General features: G+C 42.2%; 1 protein-coding gene across 2 annotated transcripts in view; it reads right to left on the minus strand.

Moving 5' to 3' along the window:
- The window catches only part of LMTK2 (lemur tyrosine kinase 2), an 86,459-nt gene that overhangs the window by 56,895 nt on the left and 11,336 nt on the right, over positions 1-18,228 (minus strand). The gene's annotated exons all lie outside the window — the stretch shown is intronic.

Consider the following 18,228-nt stretch of genomic DNA (forward strand, 5'->3'; position numbering starts at 1 on the left):
TACTCATCATGTCCCCTTAGTCTCCTCTGATCTCTGATGTCTCTCTGTCCGTGTTTCGTTACTCCAACACTCTTGAAGAGTACTGGTCAGTTATTTTGTAGAATGTCCCTCAAATGGGGTTGCCTGATGTTTTCTCATGACTGGACTGAGGTTACAGATATCTGGGAAGAATCTAGAACACCACATGGTGAAAGGTCCTTCTCATGACATCGTATCTGGGGCATGTGATGTTGGCACAATCATTACCAGTGACGTGAAACTGGATCCCTTGGCCCAGAGGGTTTCTGCCAGGTTTGACCACAGTGAAGTTACCCTTTTCCCTTCACATACGCCTCTCTTCAGAAGCAGGTCACAAAGTCCAGGGAACACGCACGGGTAAGGGAATTAAGCTGTACTTCCCGGAGGGAGGAGTGTCCCAGGATGTGTAGACACAGGTCAAAAGGACTACAGTAACTGATACCCGGGGGTACACTCTGAGGCTCTTCACACACCCCGGGTCTCCGGGAAGCTTTACACCAAAGTTTTCACCGGAGTTGTGCGTCTTCCCTGCAGCAATGAACACTGTGATGTTTTAGTGGTGATTTTTCTATTTCCCTTATTCCTTCCACATTTATTACTTGGTACTCTTCTGTAAGGAGGATTTGTCCCTCCTCCACACTTATTTATTCAGTCATTTACAAAGTTATGAACTCATAAGATATTTATTTTATTCTTTGGGTTATAATCCATTATTCTCATTTCTTTGTGGCTCAAATTGTTCCAGCTTTGGCCCCTGGGAGCTGTTTCAAGTTGACTCCTGGGTCCTTCAGACATGCCCCATCCTTTACTTTTTTCCTCCTATACTTCGTCACTCTCTGATGCTATACGATAAGCTCCAGGCTCCTCTTATATTTTCCCTCCTCCGGCTTTAGAATCAGCCACTTCTCCAAGGAGCTCCTGTCACAATAAAGAAACTGAAAACTACAGCCTGTGACCAGTTTTTGCTCGCGGGGGCAGGGGCAGCTAAGGATGATTTTTACATCTTTAAAGGGCTGTTTCGGGGAAAAAAAAAAAAAAGAATTTGTAATAGATACTGCATGTGAGCCATTGACAGAAAAAGTCTGCAACCCCTGTCTAGAGCAGAAAGATTCTCTCCGCTTACTTTCAGCAAAGACTTAGTTATCTGGAAAGCATCTTACTCAACTAGGGCTAGTTTGAACCCTTTTTTGTTAGAGCAAATTGTTAAGTCTTACCTACCAGTGTTTTACTAAGAAATACACTTTTCTTTTTTTCTCTCCTGCTTTGAGATATAACTAACACATAACACGGTGTAAGTTTAAGGTGTACGACATGATAATTTCATATACATATATATTGTGAAATGATTATCACAGGCAAGTCAGAAATAAACTTTTCCTTAAAATCCCCACCAACGGCTAATTATGTGTTCAGAGGCACAAAGCAGGAGGCCTGGAGACAAGTTAAGGAACAATGTCACCATTTTTCTTAAATGAGATCACAGTACCTGAAGAAAGCAAAAACTAACCAAACTCTTATGTGAGTAAAACACATTCCTGAACAAAAAAGGCTCTTCTCTAGTGAAGAGCAGAGAAGCCTAAAGGAGTCGGCACATCAGGTGCAAAGCAGGAATGAATTCCTTCCCGATAACAAAAGTCTACTGGAGAATGAGCACTGCTGGAACCTGCTTTGTCACAAGGGGGCTCGGACTCCGCTGCAGCCTTCCTCCTTAAAAATAATGTCATTAACCAAAGGTTGTCAAGCACCTGCAAGCTCTAAACCCACAAAATCGAACACAGAGGGAAATCCACACATGAACACAGAAGAAGGCAGAATTCCCTAACAAGGGACACTGGTGTCCATCTGGAAAACTAAGCGAAGCAAGGAGCCTGAGCCACTGAGAGCCGACCTTCTAGAACCAATACCCAGCTCGGCCTGTGCTGCCCACTGGTATTTTCTTATAACTCTGTTTCACTCCCCCTGACTCATAATAAGGATTAAATGTGACTCCTGAGGCTTATGTGGCAAAGCACTTTCATATACACTGTATTTTACTGATTTTTTAAATAAATTTATTGACTTATTTATTTATTTGTTTATTTTTGGCCGCATCGGGTCTTCGTTGCCGCACACGGGCTTTCTCTAGTTGCGGTGAGTGGGGGCTACTCTTCGTTGCAGCGGCTACTCTTTGTTGCAGAGTCTGGGCTCAAGGCACGTGGGCTCAGTAGCTAGGTTCCCGGCTCTAGAGCACAGGTTCAGTAGTTGTGGCGCACGGGCTTAGTGGCTCCGCGGCATGTGGGATCTTCCCGGACCAGGGCTGGAACCCGTGTCCCCTGCATTGGCAGGCGGATTCTTGACCACTGTGCCACCAGGGAAGTCCTATTTTACTGGCTTTTAAGATGAGGTTTGCCCACTGCATTTTAAGATCTCTAAATTTCAGGGCTATCTTACACTCGAAAGAAGCTGTTTTCATTGGCAGCATTTCTTCTCTCTTAATGGCACAAAAATAAGGGTGTGTCATTATCGGTCAAATCTGAGATTTGATATAGTATTATTTCATTTGATCGTCACAACGCCAGCTCCATGTCACAGACGAGGACACCGATGTGCCTAAGGACACGAGGTGGGAAGGCAGCTGGGCCAGACTCTGGGTTCAGGGGTGCTGGGTACAAGTCCCTTGATACCACATTGATTTGCCTCATTGTTTTTAACATTTAAAAACAGCCTAAGTGCTTCGAACTGAAGCCTCTCACTGTAATTAAGACAGTTCATACTTCTCCAAACTCCAGAGAATGAATAGTAAACAACTTTTTTCTCTCTTTTCATCCATAATTTAGCATCACACCCTATCATAAAATTTGATCAAAACTGCCTGAGGGCCAGCTCAATATCTGATCCATAAAACTGTCTTCTGTGAGTCATCAGGCAGGCGTGAAAAGTCATACCCGTGTTAAAAATATCTAGTTATGCGGAGTTTTGCCCGACCTTGATAACGTATTTATTTCTGTTAAGACACTGCAGGGGCCTCTGCTCTCCTGGACTCAGATTTCCTCAAGGCATACAAGTCCACTCCACCTCCATGTCTACCAGGCCCACTGAAAGGATTCTAAATCACTATCTGAGAAATTTACTAGATAGCCTCTAGTAGAAATTTTTACAGTTTTACCACTTCTAGACACTATTTTATTTACTGTATTTTTCTTTTGATCAGCCCAAAGTCCTATGCTTTAAAAAAAAAAAACACAACTGTATACCAACAGAGGAAAACTTCCATACAATAAAGAAAAACTTGTATAAAATGAAGAAATCAAACCAGCCTCCTACAAGCTGGAAGGTGAGATGGGTTTGCATAAACCTCAGAGAGGAAGTAAATTCTAGACTGGAGGAACTACAACTAAAATCCCCGTGGCCCCAGTGGTCAAACTACAACCCAGGCCCCTGGAGGGTTCCTGGTTGCGACAACTGGAAACTATGAAGAAAGACAGTTTTCTTTTGACATTCTCAAGTCTGCAGCATTCAGAGACGTGTTAAGTCAAACCAATCATCGCCTACAGAAAAACATCAATAATGACAGGGGTGTCTCTGCACACTGAGGCCGCCTCGCAGATTACAAACTGAGAACAAGGATAATTAGAGGTTTGGGGTACTTCGTACACCTCCCCAGGACACCGATGCAAAAATACACGGCATCTCCAAGGTACAGTCTATGAGTTTTCATTTTAGTTTCCAAACCATTTTAATAGATACCTAGCACTTGATTTAATAAGCAGAAAACCTGAGAAACTCTGAGAGGTAGGTGCATATTATCTGTTTTATCAACAGGTAATCTGGGGAACACAATTTCTCAGTAATGATGCAGAGTAAGTGAGGAGTGCTATCCGATTATTAATTCAACCATTATAAATCCCTGCCTAGAACCATGATTAGAACTTGAACACATGCGTAATTAACTGAAGAGTCACCTGTGAATCCTTTTTCAGATTAAAAATTTTAAAGGTTCACAGATAAAAAGAAATGATGATCAATGTCTAGATCCATGAGGGATTGCAAAATGCTGATACTCTAATTTTGTCATTCCCTCTTTGGTTACCAGCTGATATACTGATGTTTACAAAGAAAATCTCCCCATATTTACTATTTGGTTAGCCAGTGGTTCAAGTCGTAAAGGGTGAGACTGAAACTTCAAACCCTTTAATCACATGGTTGGTTCCTCTGGCCACCGGCCCCCATCCTGAAGCTACTTAGGGGCCAAGAGTCACTTCAATAGCATAAATTCGGGTGTGGTTGGAAGGCACTCGTTATTAATAACAAGAGGTGCTCCTGTCACCCCATCACTCAGGAAATTCCAAGGGTTTCAGGAGCTCTGTGCCAGAAAAGGGGACAAAGACCAAACAGATATTTCCTAGTATGTCCAAGGTATACAGACCCTAGAACAGGGCTCAGGAAACAATGGCCTGTGGGGAAAGACTGCCCACTGTTAGTTTTGGTATGGCGTGCTGGCTAAGAATAGTGCTTACATTCTTAAATAGCTGTTTAAAAAAAAACCCAAAAGAAAAATATTTCATGACAGGACATTTGTATCGATAGCTAATAATGCAAAAAGACAGACAACCTGACAACACACCACCACCCACTACACAGTACTACCCAAAACAAACAATCCAATAGTAACAAAATATCAAACCTGTATCTGACCAAGCCTCTAGATCTAAATACCAATTAACAGGAAATAAAGAAAATAGTGGAACATATTAAATTTCACAAGAACATAATCAGCAAAATTTAGGCTACAAAAAACACTCAAGGAGAAAACCCTGATGAATTACAAGGAGAGAGAAAGAGAGATGGAGAAGGAATTAAAAGAGATTTTAAAAGACAAACCAACCTGCAATGTACAGGTGTTAATTTGAATCATCATTCAAAAACCTTAAAAAAATTATGACATTGAGACAATTGGAAATCTGAACACTGACAATTGATCATATTACAGAAGCATGATCTAGTTCTCCTAGGAGGGAGTGATAATGGCTCTGTTTTTAAAAGTTGTCTTTATCTCTCAGAGATAGTGACCTATTTAACAATGTCTGGAATTTGGTTCAGAATAGTATGAGGGTAGAGAAAATGATGGGGGTATTACAAAAAAAGATGGTCCCAAGCCTAGTCAATGTGGGTGAAAGGTACGTTTGTGGGAATTCATTATAGGCTCTGTCTAGTCTGGTGTATGTTTGAAGTTTTCCATTTATTAAATAATTTCTTCAAGTCCATTAAATAAAAAGTTAAAATAGGAAAAAAAAGTAGATATAACAATTTACAATCTGTGTGTCATAGTTTGCTAGAAATGGTGTAACAAAGTACGAACTGGTATGGACAATTCTAGAGGCTACAAGTCCAAGATGAAGCAGGGCTGGTTCCTCTGAGGGCTGTGAGAGACGGATCTGTCCCAGGTCTGTCTTCTCCCTGGGAATCTTCACATCACCTTCCCTCTGTGCCTATCTCTGTGTCCAAATATACCCTTTTTATAAGGACACAGTCATGTTGAATCACAGCCCTCCTAATGACCTCATTTTAACTTTATAACCTCTGTAAAGACCCTGTCTCCAAATAAGATCACACTCTGAGTTATCAGAGGTTAGGACTTCAATATATGAATCCGGGAGGGGGATACGATTTAACCCATCTCCAGGATGTATGTTTAAATGAAAAAAAAAAAAAAAAAAAAAAAAAACAGAAACAAACAGAACAGGTCGGAATAGTGTGTACACAACGTCACCAGCAGGCGACAGTGGGCACCTACAGGGAGGGAGACCAGGAGGAGGGGACACAGGAGGAGGTGCTCCACCCTTTCACGTCTTGACTTCTGTACCAAGGGCTTCCCACGGTTGTCGGCCAAAAGTCCAAACCCCTTAACAAGCCTTACAGCGTCCCTGGTCCTCCAGCCCCCGTTCACCTCTTTGCCCTGCACCCTCATCACTAGCCCCAGCTCTCCACCTGGAGCGACGACGGACCTCTCCCAGTCCTTCCAGATGGATTCTCTGTGACCTCAGTCTTCAAGTTCACCTTCTCCCCCACCAGAAATCCATCATTAATCTACTGGTTAACAGAATAAACTCATGCTTTCAGGGTCAAACAAATAAGACCAACAAGTAGCATTCCTTCAGTAATTTTATGCTCTTACTCAGCAAAGATTCTCCCCCATCACTCATCACCCTACGTCCACGGCACTGGGGTGTCCCTCCCTTGCCCCAGTCATGGCTTATCACTCGTTCCCCAGGTTGCACACAACTCCCACAAACACTCTTTACTTGCCCATTTTGCAATTCATGTTTAGCAGTGTAACTCTTAAGTTGTTTTCTTTAAAAAATAAGTTTTCTTAAGGAGTGGGTTTCCCCCGACTTACATTCTCCTGTGATAGAGGGTATTTATTTCCACACGCCGTGCCCTTTGCACATCTCATCTCACTGGAAGCCGTCAGAGTGGTTTCACCCCACGCCGGCAGAGAGGGTCCAAAGACACCCTCTCCTCCATGGGCCCCCGATGGTGCTGGACAAGGAGCCTCCATTGTCGGTACCCCAACTAACAGGGAATCTTAACAGATGCCTTCTAAGACACGAGTCTAAACCTGCGTATTAGTCTGCTCGGGCCACCATAACCGGACACCAGACACTGTGAAGCTTCAACAACAGAAATCTGTCTCACAATCCGGAGGCTGGAAGTCCGAGACCCAGGGGTCAGCACGGCTGGTTCCTTCTGAGGCCTCCCTCCTTGGCTTGCAGATGACCATCTTCTCGCTGTCTCCTCACATGGTCTCTCCTCTGAGCAGCATCCCTGATGTCTCTTTGTGTTCAAATTTCCTCTTCTTGTAAGGACAACAGTCATATTGGATTAGCAACTAAAGAGCTAATGGCCTTATTTTAACATATTCACTTCTTCAAAGGCCTGATCTCCAAATATAGTCAGTCATCTTCTGAAGTTGGAGGGGGATTGAGTTCAGCCCTGAACACTGTAACTTTATTAATTTAGGAACACCATCCCCACTGGTAGGGGATCCATTCTTGCCGGCACCAGAGACAAGTATACGCAGCCTTCCTCCCTGGCTTCCCAGGACGCAGTGGTTTGAAAATGGGAACGGACTCTACAGCAGTTAAAGCGAGCGTCAGATACGTACCTAACCCTTCTGTTCTCCACCCTCACACTCAGGAAATGCACAGGAGAGATTTATGTGTCTACTTGACAATCAAAGCTGGTGCCCACTGGGCTGACTAGACAAAGGAAACCTGGCAGAACTCAGAGAAGCTAAGGACCAGCAATCTTCCAAACTGGACCTGACATCAAGCCCAGGTGTTTTTTTTTTTTAAGGGTAGGACCAACAAGTCCACCTTCCTTTTCCAACATCCTGACAAGCAGCCCTGCATCTGGAAGACCAGTCAAATGAATCATACTACTCAAGGAAAAAAATTCAGACAATCATTGCAAATCACACATTTTTACTTAACACCTCAAAATTACAAACCCATCTATCATAAAGGTTTCCTGTGCACAGAATCTTCAGTCACTAAGTGTTTTCCTTGCCTCTTAATTTAACAATACACCTATTTATAATAACATTAAACACTCTGGAATCTCCCTGATGAATTCTAATATTAGGAAGGGAAAATGAAGCACAGCACTAAATATACCCAACCGCAGGAAACAGTAAATAGTGCGCTGACGATCTAGCTGATGAATCAGAGATTCCACAAAGACCCCTAAGCCAGGACATCAACAGCCTAGAAAAACAAACCATGCTGTGTGCTAACCAGTGAAGTGCTCTTCTTGTTCAAAAACGATTTCCAAGGTCAGCCAACCCCACTGTTCTCTCACACCTGCAGAAAGGTTATATACTTTGAGTGCTGACTGAATACCGGTGAATGAGATCATTTCACATGAAGTCGCTGTTTCTCTCAGCTGTGTCCATTAAAATCTGTTATCAGAGGCTCATTTTATTCCAATTTTAAAATCACTAACTAGAATGGAGACCACCACAAAAGAGCTCATCTCAGGTGGCACAGTTTGGCCAAAGGACTGTCAGGTTTAGATGACCTCTGCCAGACTACCCTGGGCCCACACCCCAGGAAAATGACGGCAGGGACAATATTTTATGAATTAGAATCTGAATTAGGTTGATGGCATAGTTAAGGTGTGGAGTCATCCACAGTGTCAGATGTTTGTAACGGCTCTGAATCAGGACCTCCCTGTGGTCCAGGAAGCCAGCTAATGAACAGGCAGCATCTGGTCCCAGAAGTAGAAACCCTGGGCCAGTTTCCCAGGGCTTCTTCCCCCACAACTGGCCACTTCAGTGCACCATTAATGTCTGGGGAAAAGGACATTCTGTCTTTCCATACAACTTCCCATTGAAATCTGTAGCATCGTGCAGGCAAGTCAATGGCAGTATTGTATTCACAACACTTAGCCGGTACACTTTCTGCAAAATACGGCCAAAAAGGAAAGGAGAGATGACCTAGATGTGTGCTCCTTACTTCCCAGGCAGGGCAGACCCCAAACATCCTAGAAAAACATGTCTACCTGTTTCTTTTCTTTTCTTTTTTCTTTTTTTTTAAAATTAATTAATTAATTAATTTTTATTTTTGGGTGTGTTGGGTCTTCGTTTCTGTGTGAGGGCTTTCTCTAGTTGCGGCAAGCGGGGGCCACTCTTCATCGCGGTGCGCGGGCCTCTCATTATCACGGCCTCTCTTGTTGCGGAGCACAGGCTCCAGACGCGCAGGCTCAGTAGTTGTGGCTCACGGGCCTAGTTGCTCTGTGGCATGTGGGATCTTCCCAGACCAGGGCTCGAACCCGTGTCCCCTGCATTGGCAGGCAGATTCTCAACCACTGCACCACCAGGGAAGCCCTACCTGTTTCTTAATATTTCCTACAACACCTTGATAGAGTCTATGGTCTCAGAACCGTTCCAGCTTCCTAAGGTCTAATTGAAAGTCTTGCCAATATAATTGACACATATTCTCTGGCCATGTCTTTAAAAGTTCTCCCTTTAGAGGAAGCAGATGGTGGTACGGATGCAGTTGGACCGGCCATAGGGATGGTTGGACTGGGGGAGGGGTACAGAGAATTCATTACACTCTTCCGTCTACTTTGTGTAAATTCTCCATAATAAAGTACTACCTTCATAACTAAGCCAGAAACTGCTTACAATACTGAACTGGACAAGGGTCTATGGAACATCAAGGCAAGATTACCTAGGGCTTCCTATCTGATAATGTTCCTCTGATGCTGTCTTTATATTATACAGAAAAATAAACCCAATATAACTAGGTGCTTCCAGACACTCAGGTGTCCAGCCCAAGTCAAGAGACCTATAGATAATTAGAAGAGTTCTGGGGACAAGGTGTCTCTTATGGAAACAGCTGCTCCATCACCAGACTGTGAAGTCTACCCACCAGTAAGCCCCACCCAACACATCGATTCATTCAGCAAGTGTTTACCAAGCATCTTCTACAGAACAGGCACTGCCACAGGTTTGGGGAGTACAGAAGTGGAGAGAACAAAGCCCCTGCATTCACAGCTTACGTTCTCGCGCAGGAGACGGACCACAGGCAAATTAATAAATATATGGTACCTCGGATGGTGATAAGCAATGTGGAAAAATAAAGCAGGGAGGGGATGTGGGAGATTGTTACTTTATATGAAGTGATCAGGGAACACATTCTGATATTAGAATAATTCACATGAGAAATGATGGTGGTTTGGCCCCAGGTGGTTATAAAAATAGCTAATACATAAATGGTGATTACAGTGCCAGGCACTGTTCTAAACTCATCCAACCCCATAAAGACCCTTTGAGCTGGGTACTATTATTAGCCCCGCTTTAAAGTGAAGAAGCTGAAGCCGGGAGAGGCAAAGATCACACGGCTCCCACGTGGTGACGCTCAGGGCACACTCCTAGTCCAGGGCACTGAGGCAGGAGTGCCCGGGGCCTGGCGGCAGATGCGACAAGGAGTGTGAAGGGAAAGGGTCGCAGGGGACACCTCCCATCAGTGTCCCTCATTCTTAAACACGGGCAGGCTTTCAAGGATCGCCTGACATTTGAGAAAACCCTCCTTAAAAAAGGTGAAAGAGGGCTTCCCTAGTGGCGCAGTGGTTGAGAATCTGCCTGCCAATGCAGGGGACACGGGTTCGAGCCCTGGTCTGGGAAGATCCCACATGCTGCGGAGCGACTAGGCCCGTGAGCCACAACTACTGAGCCTGCACGTCTGGAGCCTGTGCTCCGCAACAAGAGAGGCCGCGATGGTGAGAGGCGCGCGCATCGCGATGAAGAGTGGCCCCCGCTTGCCGCAACTAGAGAAAGCCCTCGCACAGAAACTAAGACCCAACACAGCCATAAATAAATAAATAAAATTAAAAAAAAAAAAAAAAAAAGGTGAAAGAAAGTGACCAACCCAAAGAGAGAAAAAGGGATCTGAAGGAGGCAGACCGTACAGTGGTTAAAAAAAAAAACCTAAAAATTACTACAAAACTATAATTAATATCCTCAGAAATAAGAGGAGATACTACACTCATGAGAAGATGCTATTTAGAAAGGGGGTGGAGGAGGAAGGAAAAACTCCTGGAAATAAAGTGTAGTAGAAAAAACAAAGGCCGTCACATAGTAGAACAAAGAGATAAAACATGAACAAAAGGAGAGTCGAAGCTCACTCCAAAAAAGCCCAACATTCAACTAACAGACGTTCCAGGAGGAAAAGAACAAAGAAAAGGAAGAGGAAATAATTCCCTAAAAAAATATGTGTATGAAATTCTTCTGGAACTAAAGGACGCAAAGGCCCACTGTGTACCCACCTTGATGAGTGGGATGAACGGTAAAAGACTCATGCCAAGGCATCGCTTTGCAACCTTCCGGAATTTAGAGAGAAAGTCTCAAAAGCTTCTATCCAAGGCAGGGAACAGAGGCCACGTGGGAAAGGAAATGAGGTGGCCTCAGACCTGGCAGCAGAGCGCTGGGGGCAGTGGGAGAGCCACCCAAGCCCCGCACAGGGCGCAGCCAACCCACCGAGAGGACGTTTCAACTCCTGCCAAGGAGCGTGGGACAAATTAATGATACACTCAGGAAGAGCTAAGGAAATGATAACATCCAGCGAAAACAAAAGATGCGGAAGAAATTTAATCATCAGAAACACTATAGGCTCAGCTGCGAATAGTATCTGTAGTCATAAAAATATGAACGCTGAATGGTGATTTAACCAAAAATTGTAAATAACGATGCTGAGGAGGGGGAGAGTGTGTACGTGTGTAAGTATACAAATCCTCTTCTTCCATAGCAGAAATTCAGTACCTACTGAAACCAACAAATAGTGGTTCCAGCCTGTTCTTTAGCAACACGGCTAAAAGAGCTGGCGGGCAATGCCCAGGGGAGCAGAGAGTAGGGATGAAGAAGAACAGGATGGGACAGGGGTTCCCTAAGCTATTTTTATTATAAGCCCTGGAACACTTTCACTTTAAAAAATATCTACATGCACTAATTGATGCAAATAGAGAGGAGATGGGGAGGGGAATAGAAAAGAGAGGGCCAAGGGGGTGGGAACAACATTTAAGGGATGGGGATGGGACAAAGAAACAGGGTCAAACAGGAAACAGGACGTTGTAGAGGCAGATGGAGACAAGGGTGTATGGAAGGCAGAGGAGGAAAGCGTTTTTAAAAGTGTCTTGGAAAGAAATATGGTGATTGGACTTCCCTGGTGGCACAGTGGTTAAGAATCTGCCTGCCAATGCAGGGCACACGGGTTTGAGCCCTGGTCCGGGAAGATCCCACATGCTGCGGAGCAACTGAGCCCGTGTGCCACAACTACTGAAGCCCGTGAGCCTAGAGCCCATGCTCCGCAACAAGACAAGCCACCCACCACAATGAAAAGCCTGCGCACCGCAACGAAGACCCAACGCAGTCAAAAATAAATAAATTTAAAAAATAAAATAAAATAAATCAGTGATTTCTTAAAAAAAAAAAAAAAGAAAAAGAAATATGGTGATTAGTAGCAAAAGAACCATAAGAATGGTTCACTTTTTTTTTTTTTAACTACTTCTGAGAACTTACACTAATAAAGTTATTCAAAAGTAGAATAAAGCTATGCGGGAAAATATATACATTAAGTTGTCATCTTTTATATGTGAACTGAGAGAGAGGGTCCAGGAGAAAACATGGAAGCTACTGCTGCTGCTGACTGAGCCCTGGAGGGAAGCAAGAGATGAGGAAGGATGGGATCAAGGGCATCAATCGAGGTGGTCTTAAAGAGCTGAGAGAAAGAGGAGGAAAATGACGTGTCTACGACGCCACATACATTTCTTGACACCTGCCTGTGACTCTTCAAAGTGCACACAAACTATCTGCTCGCGAGCACTCTTCTTGGGATCCACAGCCTCCAGCAGACTCTAGACATGGTCCACGCCTCCACAAAAGCATTTATTTAATCACAGTGTTTAAGTATTTTTCATGTTCACAAGCGAATGTTTACAAGTTTACGATTACATTTCTTTCAAGTCAGAAATATTTTTAAATCACCTTTAATTAAACAGTGCAAATCACTTCATAGGTGGAAGTTGTTGTTCTTACAAATTAAAAAAATTAAATATGAATGTGGTTTTGTGAGCCTAATTATGGACGTTAGCACGTTTCCTAATTCAATAAGGAATTATCTTTAGTCCTTCAAGAATCAAGTATATCACATAGAGAATCCTAAAACTGCCACCAGAAAACTGCTAGAGCTGATTAATGAATATGGTAAAGTTGCAGGATACAAAATTAATGCACAGAAATCTCTTGCATTCCTATACACTAATGATGAAAAATCTGAAAGAGAAATTATGGAAACACTCCCATTTACCATTGCAACAAAAAGAATAAAATACCTAGGAATAAACCTACCTAGGGAGACGAAAGACCTGTATGCAGAAAACTATAAGACACTGATGAAAGAAATTAAAGATGATACCAACAGATGGAGAGATATACCATGTTCTTGGATTGGAAGAATCAACATTGTGAAAATGAGTATACTACCCAAAGCAATCTACAGATTCAATGCAATCCCTATCAAATTACCAATGGCATTTTTTACGGAGCTAGAACAAATCATCTTAAAATTTGTATGGAGACACAAAAGACCCCGAATAGCCAAAGCAGTCTTGAGGGAAAAAAATGGAGCTGGAGGAATCAGACTCCCAGACTTCAGACTATACTACAAAGCTACAGTAATCAAGACAGTATGGTACTGGCACAAAAACAGAAACATAGATCAATGGAACAAGATAGAAAGCCCAGAGATTAACCCACGCACCTATGGTCAACTAATCTATGACAAAGGAGGCAAAGATATACAATGGAGAAAAGACAGTCTCTTCAATAAGTGGTGCTGGGAAAACTGGACAGCTACATGTAAAAGAATGAAATTAGAATACTCCCTAACACCATACACAAAAATAAACTCAAAATGGATTAGAGACCTAAATATAAGACTGGACACTATAAAACTCTTAGAGGAAAACATAGGAAGAACACTCTTTGACATAAATCACAGCAAGATCTTTTTTGATCCACCTCCTAGAGTAATGGAAATAAAAACAAAAATAAACAAATGGGACCTAATGAAACTTCAAAGCTTTTGCACAGCAAAGGAAACCATAAACAAGACGAAAAGACAACCCTCAGAATGGGAGAAAATATTTGCAAATGAATCAACGGACAAAGGATTAATCTCCAAAATATATAAACAGCTCATTCAGCTCAATATCAAAGAAACAAACACCCCAATCCAAAAATGGGCAGAAGACCTAAATAGACATTTCTCCAAAGAAGACATACAGATGGCCACGAAGCACATGAAAAGATGCTCAACATCACTAATTATTAGAGAAATGCAAATCAAAACTACAATGAGGTATCACCTCACTCCTGTTAGAATGGGCATCATCAGAAAATCTACAAACAACAAATGCTGGAGAGGGTGTGGAGAAAAGGGAACCCTCTTGCACTGTTGGTGGGAATGTAAATTGATACAGCCACTATGGAGAACAGTATGGAGGTTCCTTAAAAAACTAAAAATAGAATTACCATATGACCCAGCAATCCCACTACTGGGCATATACCCAGAGAAAACCGTAATTCAAAAAGACACATGCACCCGAATGTTCATTGCAGCACTATTTACAATAGCCAGGTCATGGAAGCAACCTAAATGCCCATCAACAGACGAATGGATAAAGAAGTTGTGGTACATATATACAATGGAATATTACTCAGCCATAAAAAGGAACGAAATTGAGTCATTTGTTGAGACATGGATGGATCTAGAGACTGTCATACAGAGTGAAGTAAGTCAGAAAGAGAAAAACAAATATCGTATATTAATGCATGTATGCGGAACCTAGAAAAATGGTACAGATGAGCCAGTTTGCAGGGCAGAAGTTGAGACACAAATGTAGAGAATGGTCATATGGACACCAAGGGGGAAAACTGCGGTGAGGTGGGGATGGTGGTGTGCTGGATTGGGCAATTGGGATTGACATGTATACACTGATGTGTATGAAACTGATGCCTAATAAGAACCTGCAGTATAAAAAAACAAACAAAACAACTAATACTAAACTTTCATTGGGTTATTTGTATGGAAATATGTTAATATAAATGTTTCAGACATTACATGAAATTTCTAAAAATCTTATATTTGTATTTGTATGGAAATATGTATGGAAATATGTTAATATAAATGTTTCAGACATTACATGAAATTTTTAAAAATCTTATATTTGTATTTGTATGGAAATATGTATGGAAATATGTTAATATAAATGTTTCAGACATTACATGAAATTTCTAAAAATCTTATATGTTCTGGTATAATGTTATAAGTAATAATCCTAGTTATTACTTTAAAATGTATATCTCAGAAATAACTAATTTTCTTGTCAACTGCATTATTATGAACTTTCATCAAATCTTTAACCGTGGTCATTTTTAAGTCTTTTGTCATTTACAGACAGTTCTGGGTGTACTCTGATGATTTTGCAAATATGTTCCTATAAAAGGGTTTCATCTTCAAGAAATTCATGGAAAAGACTCTGACAAGTACAGGTTTCTGGTAACTGACTGTACTGCTGAACTGAATGAATAAGCATTTTCAGAACTCTAATGAAAAACTGATGAACTCATAAAAGTGCTAACAAAAGATCAAGATGAAAAAAAAATTAATTACATGGGACTGAGTGAACTGATGAGGATGAGTATAATTTTTGTGACTTTCTGTATAAATAAAAAAAAAAAAAAAATCCCACAAGGACTCAGAGGCAAAGAATATACAAATCAATTTTCACTGCAAAGTAAAGGAGCTGTTACAGTGGAGGATTACTGGACTGAATGTCAATATTATGACATAGTATGAGTGTGTTTCATGTTTGGTAATTGCAATCATTGTTGCTTTTGTTGTGGTCATCCATGTACAATGCTTGGTGTCAGTCTATTTATGTCTTGTAAAAATAAAATACAGTGTGTGTGTGTGTGAATAAAAAAAAATTAAATAAAATAAAATAAAATTTGGCTTTGTTATAAAACTAACATTAAATAAAATATGAAAACAAGATAAAAAAAAAAAAAAAAAAAGAATCAAGTATATCATAAATATTTTTAAATTTCACTCAAGACTTTCAGATAATAAATACAAATAAATATCCAAGGAAAAATAACTGGAATCAGTCTCTGCGTGTGCACCACCCTAATACAAGTTTTCCTGAAAGCACGAGGCAGTGGACGGGAGAGCAGGGTGCACTGGATGTCAGGTCCCCTCCACCCAGAATGAAGTCGGCCTCTGACAGGCTGTACGGGATCGAACTTACTGCTTCACGGCTCTGGGCCTCAGCTCCCTCACCTGCAAACTGGCATTTCAGCTCTAAAGTTCTATACAAAAGGATTATAATTCCAAAATTGCATGAGTTCGCCAAGTGCCTCTACAGTGAAAATTAGTAATCAGATCTTTTATTGAAATTATTTTTTTTAAAGCAAACAAAGTTAAATTACAGACTTCTGGATTGCACTGCGGCATCAGGCCTCTGGTGGAGTGTTCCCAGGGGACTATTTTGGTACGTTTGTTATTTTTGAGTGCCTCACCTGCAATCAGTGTCCGGGTGTTGCATTTTAGTAACAGTCTGAAGTCAGAGTCAAGTGGGGCTCTGCGCCTGGAACCTGCAGCCTGCATCCTTGGAAAGTAACACTTGCTGCTGACACAGAACCATTCTAGGGAGGTACACTGCCAGGCAGCACCAGGAAGAGGAATTTTTTTTCCTTCTGAAAGGAGCGCAGGTTGAATTTATTGAGGGTTCTGAGGAAGAATCTGCAGCGTGAAAAACACACTACACTTAAATTCAGAGGCTAATCTGAGAGGTAACCAGTAGATCACAACCTTCGGTTTTGCAATAAGCTGAAACTACAGAATTTTACAATTACTGGTTGGTTAGGGTAGATATTTTAAATGTGCAAAATGACTGCAAACTCATCCTCTTCTGTCTTCTAAGTCCAAAACGTCTTAGAGATTTACTTGCCATAATTAAAGGCTGCAGTTATATCACGTCAAACTCAAGCCTACTGTTCAGTGTAGCAAAAAGGGGTAAAAGACACTTTCAGGATGGACTTTGAACATGGACCTCAAGGAGAAATAAAAAAACAACACGAGTTTTTAAAAATTAAATTCTGGACTTCCCTGGTGGTCCAGTGGTTAAAAATCTGCCTTCCAATGCAGGCGACGCGGACTCGATCCCTGGTCGGGGAACTAAGATCCCACATGCCGTGGGGCAACTAAGCCTGTGCACCACAACTATAGAGCCCGCGTGCCGCAACTACTGGGCCCACGCGCTCTGGAGCTTACACACCACAACTAGAGAGAAGCCTGTGCGCTGCAACTAGAGAAGCCAGTGCACTGCAACGAAAGATCCCGCGTGCTGCAACTAAGACCTGACACAGCCAAATAAATTTTTAAAAATTAAAAAAAAAAAAAATTAAATTCTAGTGGTTTCACTTTGGGATAAGAGCAACTTCTCTCTCAAAAATCACTATCCTATGGGCTTCCCTGGTGGCACAGTGGTTGAGAATCTGCCTGCCAATGCAGGGGACATGGGTTCGAGCCCTGGTCTGGGAAGATCCCACATGCCGCAGAGTAACTGGGCCCGTGAGCCACAACTACTGAGCCTGCGTGTCTGGAGCCTGTGCTCCGCAACAAGAGAGGCCGCGACAGTGAGAGGCCCGTGCACTGCGATGAAGAGTGGCCCCGCTTGCCACAACTAGAGAAAGCCCTTGCACAGAAACTAAGACCCAACACAGCCAAAAATAAAAATAAATAAATTTATTAAAAAAAAAAAATCACTATCCTAGATTCCTAGAATGAAATTCTTTTCTCCTATGCAAGTCATATGTGTTGCCAAAAAAAAAAAAAAAAAAAAAGAGTCCAGAATTATCTGTACTACTGTGTGGGCCTATGATGTTCTTTTTATTTACTTATTTATTTATTTTGGGCTGCGTTGGGTCTTCAGTGCTGCACGCGGGCTTTCTCCAGTTGCAGCGACTAGGGGCTACTCTTCGTTGCAGTGCACGGACTTCTCATTGCAGTGGCTTCTCTTGTTGCAGAGCACGGGCTCTAGATGTGAGGGCTTCAGTAGTTGTGGCATGCGGGCTCAGTAGTTGTGGCTCGCGGGCTCTAGAGCGCAGGCTCAGTAGCTGTGGCGCACGGGCTTAGTTGCTCCGCAGCATGTGGGATCTTCCTGGACCAGGGCTCAAACCCGTGTCCCCTGCATTGGCAGGCGGATCCTTAACCACTGCGCCACCAGGGAAGTCCCGGGCCTATGACGTTCTTAATCAAACCCAACTGATTATACAATCATCATACTGTAGCAGTTTCAGAGAGAGATAGTTTGCTTTCTTTAGCTCGTCATAAAAATATTTTGTACATATCAATACACCCACAGCAAATACATCAAAATACGCCAACTAGCTTTAAAAAAAGTACCTGTTGAAAAATACAAAATGGGCTACAAACCCGAGGCTATTCCAAAATAAACCAGTTTAGAAAAACAAACTTTTTTAGAGCAAAATGTTAACAACATGGTATTATACTGGAAAAAATTAACCCTGCAAGTTCTTGTACAGGTCAAGAATAAGGGACTCTCACAAAGCATGCACATCTGTCACCTGGAGAACTAAGAATGTCA

This window comes from Balaenoptera musculus, chromosome 15 (genome assembly GCF_009873245.2).
Source record: "Balaenoptera musculus isolate JJ_BM4_2016_0621 chromosome 15, mBalMus1.pri.v3, whole genome shotgun sequence".
Lineage (NCBI taxonomy): Eukaryota > Metazoa > Chordata > Mammalia > Artiodactyla > Balaenopteridae > Balaenoptera > Balaenoptera musculus.